Genomic DNA, 12,825 nt, shown 5'->3' on the forward strand with positions numbered 1-12,825 from the left:
ACAGGAGAAACAGCTGATTCTTGCAAGACAGAAGGCATAAGGACACACATTTCTTATGGCTTTGGTAAGTGAATAATATGCATCTGAGAATCCAGGACTGGATCTTTCTTTCTGGATGAAAAACATCCTTGTTCCTTAGGGGAAGCTCATCTCGCAAAGTGCAACTTTTCGTTGCTAACAAGAGAAACAGCTGATTCTTGCAAGACAGAAGGCATAAGGACACACATTTCTTATGGCTTTGATAAGTGAATAATATGCATCTGAGAATCCAGGACCGGATCTTTCTTTCTCGGTGAAAAACAACCTTGTTCCTTAGGGGAAGCTCATCTCGCAAAGTGCAACTTTTCGTTGCTAACAAGAGAAACAGCTGATTCTTGCAAGACAGAAGGCATAAGGACACACATTTCTTATGGCTTTGGTAAGTGAATAATATGCATCTGAGAATCCAGGACCGGATCTTTCTTTCTCGGTGAAAAACAACCTCGTTCCTTAAGGGATGTTCATCTCGCAAAGTCCAACTTTTCGTTGCTAACAGGAGAAACAGCTGATTCTTGCAAGACAGAAGGCATAAGGACACACATTTCTTATGGCTTTGATAAGTGAATCATATGCATTCGAGAATGCAGGTCTGGAGCTTTCTTTCTTGGTGAAAAACACAGTTGTTACGTACGGGAAGCTCGTATCGCAAAGAGCACCTTTGCTCTTCTAACACGTGAAACTCTTGATTTCTGACAGACAGGAGACATCAGGGCACATATTTCTTATGGTTTTGGAAAGTAAATCATATGCATCTAAAACTCCAGGAGTGGAGCTTGCTTTCACGGTGCAAAGCACTGTTGTTCCTTAGGGGAAGCTCAACGAGCAAAGTGCAACTTTGCTTTGCTAACAAGTGAAACAGTCGATTCCTGTCAGACAGAAGGCATCAGGAGACAGTATTCTTATGGCTCTGGCTAGTGAATCACATGCATCAGAGAATCCAGGACTGGAGCTCTCTTTCTGGATGCAAAGCACAGTTGTTCCTTAGGGAAGTTCAGCTCGCAAAGAGAGGCAATTTCTGCTAAAAAGTGAAACAGTCGATTCTTGCCAGAAAGAATGTATCAGGACACATATTTCTTATGGCTATAGAAAGAGTCTCATATGCATCTGAGAATCCAGGCCTGGATCTTTCTTTCTCGGCGAAAAACAACTTTGTTCCTTAGGGGAAGCTCATCTCGCAAAGTGCAACTTTTCGTTGCTAACAAGAGAAACAACTGATTCTTGAAGACAGAAGGCATAAGGACACACATTTCTTATGTCTTTGATAAGTGAATCATATGCATCTGAGAATGCAGGACTGGAGCTCTCTTTCTGGATGCAAAGCACAGTTGTTCCTTAGGGGAAGTTCAGCTCGCAAAGAGTAGCATTTTTCTGCTAACAAGTGAAACAGTCGATTCCTGCCAGAAAGAATGTATCAGGACACATATTTCTTATGGCTTTAGAAAGAGTCTCATATGCCTCTGAGAATCCAGGCCTGGATCTTTCTTTCTCTGCGAAAAACAACCTTGTTCCTTAAGGGAAGCTCATCTCGCAAAGTGCAACTTTTCGTTGCTAACAAGAGAAACAGCAGATTCTTGAAGACAGAAGGCATAAGGACACACATTTCTTATGTCTTTGATAAGTTAATCATATGCATCTGAGAATGCAGGACTGGATCTTTCTTTCTCGGTGAAAAACAACCTTGTTCCTTAGGGGAAGCTCATCTCGCAAAGTGCAACTTTTCGTTGCTAACAGGAGAAACAGCTGATTCTTGCAAGACAGAAGGCATAAGGACACACATTTCTTATGGCTTTGGTAAGTGAATAATATGCATCTGAGAATCCAGGACTGGATCTTTCTTTCTGGATGAAAAACAACCTTGTTCCTTAGGGGAAGCTCATCTCGCAAAGTGCAACTTTTCGTTGCTAACAAGAGAAACAGCTGATTCTTGCAAGACAGAAGGCATAAGGACACACATTTCTTATGGCTTTGGTAAGTGAATAATATGCATCTGAGTATCCAGGACTGGATCTTTCTTTCTGGATGAAAAACAACCTTGTTCCTTAGGGGAAGCTCATCACGCAAAGTGCAACTTTTCGTTGCTAACAAGAGAAACAGCTGATTCTTGCAAGACAGAAGGCATAAGGACACACATTTCTTATGGCTTTGATAAGTGAATCATATGCATACGAGAATGCAGGTCTGGAGCTTTCTTTCTCGGTGAAAAACAACCTTGTTCCTTAGGGGAAGCTCGTATCGCAAAGAGCACCTTTGCTCTTCTAACACGTGAAACTCTTGATTTCTGACAGACAGGAGACATCAGGGCACATATTTCTTATGGTTTTGGAAAGTAAATCATATGCATCTAAAACTCCAGGAGTGGAGCTTGCTTTCACGGTGCAAAGCACTGTTGTTCCTTAGGGGAAGCTCAACGAGCAAAGTGCAACTTTGCTTTGCTAACAAGTGAAACAGTCGATTCCTGTCAGACAGAAGGCATCAGGAGACAGTATTCTTATGGCTCTGGCTAGTGAATCACATGCATCAGAGAATCCAGGACTGGAGCTCTCTTTCTGGATGCAAAGCACAGTTGTTCCTTAGGGGAAATTCGGCTCGCAAAGAGTAGCATTTTTCTGCTAACAAGTGAAACAGTCGATTCTTGCCAGAAAGAATGTATCAGGACACATATTTCTTATGGCTTTAGAAAGAGTCTCATATGCATCTGAGAATCCAGGCCTGGATCTTTCTTTCTCTGCGAAAAACAACCTTGTTCCTTAAGGGAAGCTCTTCTCGCAAAGTGCAACTTTTCGTTGCTAACCACAGAAACAGCTGATTCTTGCAAGACAGAAGGCATAAGGACACACATTTCTTATGTCTTTGATAAGTTAATCATATGCATCTGAGAATGCAGGACTGGATCTTTCTTTCTCGGTGAAAAACAACCTTGTTCCTTAGGGGAAGCTCATCTCGCAAAGTGCAACTTTTCGTTGCTAACAGGAGAAACAGCTGATTCTTGCAAGACAGAAGGCATAAGGACACACATTTCTTATGGCTTTGGTAAGTGAATAATATGCATCTGAGAATCCAGGGCTGGATCTTTCTTTCTGGATGAAAAACATCCTTGTTCCTTAGGGGAAGCTCATCTCGCAAAGTGCAACTTTTCGTTGCTAACAAGAGAAACAGCTGATTCTTGCAAGACAGAAGGCATAAGGACACACATTTCTTATGGCTTTGATAAGTGAATAATATGCATCTGAGAATCCAGGACCGGATCTTTCTTTCTCGGTGAAAAACAACCTTGTTCCTTAGGGGAAGCTCATCTCGCAAAGTGCAACTTTTCGTTGCTAACAAGAGAAACAGCTGATTCTTGCAAGACAGAAGGCATAAGGACACACATTTCTTATGGCTTTGGTAAGTGAATAATATGCATCTGAGAATCCAGGACCGGATCTTTCTTTCTCGGCGAAAAACAACCTCGTTCCTTAAGGGATGTTCATCTCGCAAAGTCCAACTTTTCGTTGCTAACAGGAGAAACAGCTGATTCTTGCAAGACAGAAGGCATAAGGACACACATTTCTTATGGCTTTGATAAGTGAATCATATGCATTCGAGAATGCAGGTCTGGAGCTTTCTTTCTTGGTGAAAAACACAGTTGTTACGTACGGGAAGCTCGTATCGCAAAGAGCACCTTTGCTCTTCTAACACGTGAAACTCTTGATTTCTGACAGACAGGAGACATCAGGGCACATATTTCTTATGGTTTTGGAAAGTAAATCATATGCATCTAAAACTCCAGGGCTGGAGCTTGCTTTCACGGTGCAAAGCACTGTTGTTCCTTAGGGGAACCTCAACGAGCAAAGTGCAACTTTGCTTTGCTAACAAGTGAAACAGTCGATTCCTGTCAGACAGAAGGCATCAGGACACAGCTTTCTTATGGCTCTGGCTAGTGAATCACATGCATCAGAGAATCCAGGACTGGAGCTCTCTTTCTGGATGCAAAGCACAGTTGTTCCTTAGGGGAAATTCAGCTCGCAAAGAGTAGCATTTTTCTGCTAACAAGTGAAACAGTCGATTCTTGCCAGAAAGAATGTATCAGGACACATATTTCTTATGGCTTTAGAAAGAGTCTCATATGCATCTGAGAATCCAGGCCTGGATCTTTCTTTCTCTGCGAAAAACAACCTTGTTCCTTAGGGGAAGCTCATCTCGCAAAGTGCAACTTTTCGTTGCTAACAGGAGAAACAGCTGATTCTTGCAAGACAGAAGGCATAATGACACACATTTCTTATGGCTTTGATAAGTGAATAATATGCATCTGAGAATGCAGGACTGGATCTCTCTTTCTCGGTGAAAAACAATCTTGTTCCTTAGGGGAAGCTCATCTCGCAAAGTGCAACTTTTCGTTGCTAACCACAGAAACAGCTGATTCTTGCAAGACAGAAGGCATAAGGACACACATTTCTTATGGCTTTGGTAAGTGAATAATATGCATCTGAGAATCCAGGACTGGATCTTTCTTTCTGGATGAAAAACAACCTTGTTCCTTAGGGGAAGCTCATCACGCAAAGTGCAACTTTTCGTTGCTAACAAGAGAAACAGCTGATTCTTGCAAGACAGAAGGCATAAGGACACACATTTCTTATGGCTTTGGTAAGTGAATAATATGCATCTGAGAATCCAGGACCGGATCTTTCTTTCTCGGCGAGAAACAACCTCGTTTCTTAAGGGATGTTCATCTCGCAAAGTCCAACTTTTCGTTGCTAACAAGAGAAACAGCTGATTCTTGCAAGACAGAAGGCATAAGGACACACATTTCCTATGGCTTTGATAAGTGAATCATATGCATTCGAGAATGCAGGTCTGGAGCTTTCTTTCTCGGTGAAAAACAACCTTGTTCCTTAGGGGAAGCTCGTATCGCAAAGAGCACCTTTGCTCTTCTAACACGTGAAACTCTTGATTTCTGACAGACAGGAGACATCAGGGCACATATTTCTTATGGTTTTGGAAAGTAAATCATATGCATCTAAAACTCCAGGAGTGGAGCTTGCTTTCACGGTGCAAAGCACTGTTGTTCCTTATAGGAAGCTCAACGAGCAAAGTGCTACTTTTCTTTGCTAACAAGTGAAACAGTCGATTCCTGTCAGACAGAAGGCATCAGGAGACAGTATTCTTATGGCTCTGGCTAGTGAATCACATGCATCAGAGAATCTAGGACTGGAACTCTCTTTCTGGATGCAAAGCACAGTTGTTCCTTAGGGGAAGTTCAGCTCGCAAAGAGAGGCAATTTCTGCTAAAAAGTGAAACAGTCGATTCTTGCCAGAAAGAATGTATCAGGACACATATTTCTTATGGCTTTAGAAAGAGTCTCATATGCATCTGAGAAACCAGGACTGGATCTTTCTTTCTCGGTGAAAAACAACTTTGTTCCTTAAGCGAAGCTCATCTCGCAAAGTGCAACTTTGCTTTGCTAATAAGAGAAACCACTGATTCTTGCAAGACAGAAGTCTAAAGGACACACATTTCTTATGGCTTTGGTAAGTGAATCATATGCATCTGAGAATCCAGGACTGGATCTTTCTTTCTGGATGAAAAACAACCTTGTTCCTTAGGGGAAGCTCATCACGCAAAGTGCAACTTTTCGTTGCTAACAAGAGAAACAGCTGATTCTTGAAGACAGAAGGCATAAGGACACACATTTCTTATGTCTTTGATAAGTTAATCATATGCATCTGAGAATGCAGGACTGGATCTTTCTTTCTCGGTGAAAAACAACCTTGTTCCTTAGGGGAAGCTCATCTCGCAAAGTGCAACTTTTCGTTGCTAACAGGAGAAACAGCTGATTCTTGCAAGACAGAAGGCATAAGGACACACATTTCTTATGGCTTTGGTAAGTGAATAATATGCATCTGAGAATCCAGGACTGGATCTTTCTTTCTGGATGAAAAACATCCTTGTTCCTTAGGGGAAGCTCATCTCGCAAAGTGCAACTTTTCGTTGCTAACAAGAGAAACAGCTGATTCTTGCAAGACAGAAGGCATAAGGACACACATTTCTTATGGCTTTGATAAGTGAATAATATGCATCTGAGAATCCAGGACCGGATCTTTCTTTCTCGGTGAAAAACAACCTTGTTCCTTAGGGGAAGCTCATCTCGCAAAGTGCAACTTTTCGTTGCTAACAAGAGAAACAGCTGATTCTTGCAAGACAGAAGGCATAAGGACACACATTTCTTATGGCTTTGGTAAGTGAATAATATGCATCTGAGAATCCAGGACCGGATCTTTCTTTCTCGGCGAAAAACAACCTCGTTCCTTAAGGGATGTTCATCTCGCAAAGTCCAACTTTTCGTTGCTAACAGGAGAAACAGCTGATTCTTGCAAGACAGAAGGCATAAGGACACACATTTCTTATGGCTTTGATAAGTGAATCATATGCATTCGAGAATGCAGGTCTGGAGCTTTCTTTCTTGGTGAAAAACACAGTTGTTACGTACGGGAAGCTCGTATCGCAAAGAGCACCTTTGCTCTTCTAACACGTGAAACTCTTGATTTCTGACAGACAGGAGACATCAGGGCACATATTTCTTATGGTTTTGGAAAGTAAATCATATGCATCTAAAACTCCAGGAGTGGAGCTTGCTTTCACGGTGCAAAGCACTGTTGTTCCTTAGGGGAAGCTCAACGAGCAAAGTGCAACTTTGCTTTGCTAACAAGTGAAACAGTCGATTCCTGTCAGACAGAAGGCATCAGGACACAGCTTTCTTATGGCTCTGGCTAGTGAATCACATGCATCAGAGAATCCAGGACTGGAGCTCTCTTTCTGGATGCAAAGCACAGTTGTTCCTTAGGGAAGTTCAGCTCGCAAAGAGAGGCAATTTCTGCTAAAAAGTGAAACAGTCGATTCTTGCCAGAAAGAATGTATCAGGACACATATTTCTTATGGCTTTAGAAAGAGTCTCATATGCATCTGAGAATCCAGGACTGGATCTTTCTTTCTCGGTGAAAAACAACTTTGTTCCTTAAGCGAAGCTCATCTCGCAAAGTGCAACTTTGCTTTGCTAATAAGAGAAACCACTGATTCTTGCAAGACAGAAGGCATAAGGACACACATTTCTTATGTCTTTGGTAAGTGAATAATATGCATCTGAGTATCCAGGACTGGATCTTTCTTTCTGGATGAAAAACAACCTTGTTCCTTAGGGGAAGCTCATCACGCAAAGTGCAACTTTTCGTTGCTAACAAGAGAAACAGCTGATTCTTGCAAGACAGAAGGCATAAGGACACACATTTCTTATGGCTTTGATAAGTGAATCATATGCATACGAGAATGCAGGTCTGGAGCTTTCTTTCTCGGTGAAAAACAACCTTGTTCCTTAGGGGAAGCTCGTATCGCAAAGAGCACCTTTGCTCTTCTAACACGTGAAACTCTTGATTTCTGACAGACAGGAGACATCAGGGCACATATTTCTTATGGTTTTGGAAAGTAAATCATATGCATCTAAAACTCCAGGAGTGGAGCTTGCTTTCACGGTGCAAAGCACTGTTGTTCCTTAGGGGAAGCTCAACGAGCAAAGTGCAACTTTGCTTTGCTAACAAGTGAAACAGTCGATTCCTGTCAGACAGAAGGCATCAGGAGACAGTATTCTTATGGCTCTGGCTAGTGAATCACATGCATCAGAGAATCCAGGACTGGAGCTCTCTTTCTGGATGCAAAGCACAGTTGTTCCTTAGGGGAAATTCGGCTCGCAAAGAGTAGCATTTTTCTGCTAACAAGTGAAACAGTCGATTCTTGCCAGAAAGAATGTATCAGGACACATATTTCTTATGGCTTTAGAAAGAGTCTCATATGCATCTGAGAATCCAGGCCTGGATCTTTCTTTCTCTGCGAAAAACAACCTTGTTCCTTAAGGGAAGCTCTTCTCGCAAAGTGCAACTTTTCGTTGCTAACCACAGAAACAGCTGATTCTTGCAAGACAGAAGGCATAAGGACACACATTTCTTATGTCTTTGATAAGTTAATCATATGCATCTGAGAATGCAGGACTGGATCTTTCTTTCTCGGTGAAAAACAACCTTGTTCCTTAGGGGAAGCTCATCTCGCAAAGTGCAACTTTTCGTTGCTAACAGGAGAAACAGCTGATTCTTGCAAGACAGAAGGCATAAGGACACACATTTCTTATGGCTTTGGTAAGTGAATAATATGCATCTGAGAATCCAGGGCTGGATCTTTCTTTCTGGATGAAAAACATCCTTGTTCCTTAGGGGAAGCTCATCTCGCAAAGTGCAACTTTTCGTTGCTAACAAGAGAAACAGCTGATTCTTGCAAGACAGAAGGCATAAGGACACACATTTCTTATGGCTTTGATAAGTGAATAATATGCATCTGAGAATCCAGGACCGGATCTTTCTTTCTCGGTGAAAAACAACCTTGTTCCTTAGGGGAAGCTCATCTCGCAAAGTGCAACTTTTCGTTGCTAACAAGAGAAACAGCTGATTCTTGCAAGACAGAAGGCATAAGGACACACATTTCTTATGGCTTTGGTAAGTGAATAATATGCATCTGAGAATCCAGGACCGGATCTTTCTTTCTCGGCGAAAAACAACCTCGTTCCTTAAGGGATGTTCATCTCGCAAAGTCCAACTTTTCGTTGCTAACAGGAGAAACAGCTGATTCTTGCAAGACAGAAGGCATAAGGACACACATTTCTTATGGCTTTGATAAGTGAATCATATGCATTCGAGAATGCAGGTCTGGAGCTTTCTTTCTTGGTGAAAAACACAGTTGTTACGTACGGGAAGCTCGTATCGCAAAGAGCACCTTTGCTCTTCTAACACGTGAAACTCTTGATTTCTGACAGACAGGAGACATCAGGGCACATATTTCTTATGGTTTTGGAAAGTAAATCATATGCATCTAAAACTCCAGGGCTGGAGCTTGCTTTCACGGTGCAAAGCACTGTTGTTCCTTAGGGGAACCTCAACGAGCAAAGTGCAACTTTGCTTTGCTAACAAGTGAAACAGTCGATTCCTGTCAGACAGAAGGCATCAGGACACAGCTTTCTTATGGCTCTGGCTAGTGAATCACATGCATCAGAGAATCCAGGACTGGAGCTCTCTTTCTGGATGCAAAGCACAGTTGTTCCTTAGGGGAAATTCGGCTCGCAAAGAGTAGCATTTTTCTGCTAACAAGTGAAACAGTCGATTCTTGCCAGAAAGAATGTATCAGGACACATATTTCTTATGGCTTTAGAAAGAGTCTCATATGCATCTGAGAATCCAGGCCTGGATCTTTCTTTCTCTGCGAAAAACAACCTTGTTCCTTAAGGGAAGCTCATCTCGCAAAGTGCAACTTTTCGTTGCTAACAGGAGAAACAGCTGATTCTTGCAAGACAGAAGGCATAATGACACACATTTCTTATGGCTTTGATAAGTGAATAATATGCATCTGAGAATGCAGGACTGGATCTCTCTTTCTCGGTGAAAAACAATCTTGTTCCTTAGGGGAAGCTCATCTCGCAAAGTGCAACTTTTCGTTGCTAACCACAGAAACAGCTGATTCTTGCAAGACAGAAGGCATAAGGACACACATTTCTTATGGCTTTGGTAAGTGAATAATATGCATCTGAGAATCCAGGACTGGATCTTTCTTTCTGGATGAAAAACAACCTTGTTCCTTAGGGGAAGCTCATCACGCAAAGTGCAACTTTTCGTTGCTAACAAGAGAAACAGCTGATTCTTGCAAGACAGAAGGCATAAGGACACACATTTCTTATGGCTTTGGTAAGTGAATAATATGCATCTGAGAATCCAGGACCGGATCTTTCTTTCTCGGCGAGAAACAACCTCGTTTCTTAAGGGATGTTCATCTCGCAAAGTCCAACTTTTCGTTGCTAACAAGAGAAACAGCTGATTCTTGCAAGACAGAAGGCATAAGGACACACATTTCCTATGGCTTTGATAAGTGAATCATATGCATTCGAGAATGCAGGTCTGGAGCTTTCTTTCTCGGTGAAAAACAACCTTGTTCCTTAGGGGAAGCTCGTATCGCAAAGAGCACCTTTGCTCTTCTAACACGTGAAACTCTTGATTTCTGACAGACAGGAGACATCAGGGCACATATTTCTTATGGTTTTGGAAAGTAAATCATATGCATCTAAAACTCCAGGAGTGGAGCTTGCTTTCACGGTGCAAAGCACTGTTATTCCTTATAGGAAGCTCAACGAGCAAAGTGCTACTTTTCTTTGCTAACAAGTGAAACAGTCGATTCCTGTCAGACAGAAGGCATCAGGAGACAGTATTCTTATGGCTCTGGCTAGTGAATCACATGCATCAGAGAATCTAGGACTGGAACTCTCTTTCTGGATGCAAAGCACAGTTGTTCCTTAGGGGAAGTTCAGCTCGCAAGGAGAGGCATTTTCTGCTAAAAAGTGAAACAGTCGATTCTTGCCAGAAAGAATGTATCAGGACACATATTTCTTATGGCTTTAGAAAGAGTCTCATATGCATCTGAGAAACCAGGACTGGATCTTTCTTTCTCGGTGAAAAACAACTTTGTTCCTTAAGCGAAGCTCATCTCGCAAAGTGCAACTTTGCTTTGCTAATAAGAGAAACCACTGATTCTTGCAAGACAGAAGTCTAAAGGACACACATTTCTTATGGCTTTGGTAAGTGAATCATATGCATCTGAGAATCCAGGACTGGATCTTTCTTTCTGGATGAAAAACAACCTTGTTCCTTAGGGGAAGCTCATCACGCAAAGTGCAACTTTTCGTTGCTAACAAGAGAAACAGCTGATTCTTGAAGACAGAAGGCATAAGGACACACATTTCTTATGTCTTTGATAAGTTAATCATATGCATCTGAGAATGCAGGACTGGATCTTTCTTTCTCGGTGAAAAACAACCTTGTTCCTTAGGGGAAGCTCATCTCGCAAAGTGCAACTTTTCGTTGCTAACAGGAGAAACAGCTGATTCTTGCAAGACAGAAGGCATAAGGACACACATTTCTTATGGCTTTGGTAAGTGAATAATATGCATCTGAGAATCCAGGACTGGATCTTTCTTTCTGGATGAAAAACATCCTTGTTCCTTAGGGGAAGCTCATCTCGCAAAGTGCAACTTTTCGTTGCTAACAAGAGAAACAGCTGATTCTTGCAAGACAGAAGGCATAAGGACACACATTTCTTATGGCTTTGATAAGTGAATAATATGCATCTGAGAATCCAGGACCGGATCTTTCTTTCTCGGTGAAAAACAACCTTGTTCCTTAGGGGAAGCTCATCTCGCAAAGTGCAACTTTTCGTTGCTAACAAGAGAAACAGCTGATTCTTGCAAGACAGAAGGCATAAGGACACACATTTCTTATGGCTTTGGTAAGTGAATAATATGCATCTGAGAATCCAGGACCGGATCTTTCTTTCTCGGCGAAAAACAACCTCGTTCCTTAAGGGATGTTCATCTCGCAAAGTCCAACTTTTCGTTGCTAACAGGAGAAACAGCTGATTCTTGCAAGACAGAAGGCATAAGGACACACATTTCTTATGGCTTTGATAAGTGAATCATATGCATTCGAGAATGCAGGTCTGGAGCTTTCTTTCTTGGTGAAAAACACAGTTGTTACGTACGGGAAGCTCGTATCGCAAAGAGCACCTTTGCTCTTCTAACACGTGAAACTCTTGATTTCTGACAGACAGGAGACATCAGGGCACATATTTCTTATGGTTTTGGAAAGTAAATCATATGCATCTAAAACTCCAGGAGTGGAGCTTGCTTTCACGGTGCAAAGCACTGTTGTTCCTTAGGGGAAGCTCAACGAGCAAAGTGCAACTTTGCTTTGCTAACAAGTGAAACAGTCGATTCCTGTCAGACAGAAGGCATCAGGACACAGCTTTCTTATGGCTCTGGCTAGTGAATCACATGCATCAGAGAATCCAGGACTGGAGCTCTCTTTCTGGATGCAAAGCACAGTTGTTCCTTAGGGAAGTTCAGCTCGCAAAGAGAGGCAATTTCTGCTAAAAAGTGAAACAGTCGATTCTTGCCAGAAAGAATGTATCAGGACACATATTTCTTATGGCTTTAGAAAGAGTCTCATATGCATCTGAGAATCCAGGCCTGGATCTTTCTTTCTCGGCGAAAAACAACTTTGTTCCTTAGGGGAAGCTCATCTCGCAAAGTGCAACTTTTCGTTGCTAACAAGAGAAACAACTGATTCTTGAAGACAGAAGGCATAAGGACACACATTTCTTATGTCTTTGATAAGTGAATCATATGCATCTGAGAATGCAGGACTGGAGCTCTCTTTCTGGATGCAAAGCACAGTTGTTCCTTAGGGGAAGTTCAGCTCGCAAAGAGTAGCATTTTTCTGCTAACAAGTGAAACAGTCGATTCCTGCCAGAAAGAATGTATCAGGACACATATTTCTTATGGCTTTAGAAAGAGTCTCATATGCCTCTGAGAATCCAGGCCTGGATCTTTCTTTCTCTGCGAAAAACAACCTTGTTCCTTAAGGGAAGCTCATCTCGCAAAGTGCAACTTTTCGTTGCTAACAAGAGAAACAGCAGATTCTTGAAGACAGAAGGCATAAGGACACACATTTCTTATGTCTTTGATAAGTTAATCATATGCATCTGAGAATGCAGGACTGGATCTTTCTTTCTCGGTGAAAAACAACCTTGTTCCTTAGGGGAAGCTCATCTCGCAAAGTGCAACTTTTCGTTGCTAACAGGAGAAACAGCTGATTCTTGCAAGACAGAAGGCATAAGGACACACATTTCTTATGGCTTTGGTAAGTGAATAATATGCATCTGAGAATCCAG

Source organism: Pithys albifrons, chromosome 4 (genome assembly GCF_047495875.1).
Source record: "Pithys albifrons albifrons isolate INPA30051 chromosome 4, PitAlb_v1, whole genome shotgun sequence".
In the NCBI taxonomy this organism is placed as follows: Eukaryota; Metazoa; Chordata; class Aves; order Passeriformes; family Thamnophilidae; genus Pithys; species Pithys albifrons.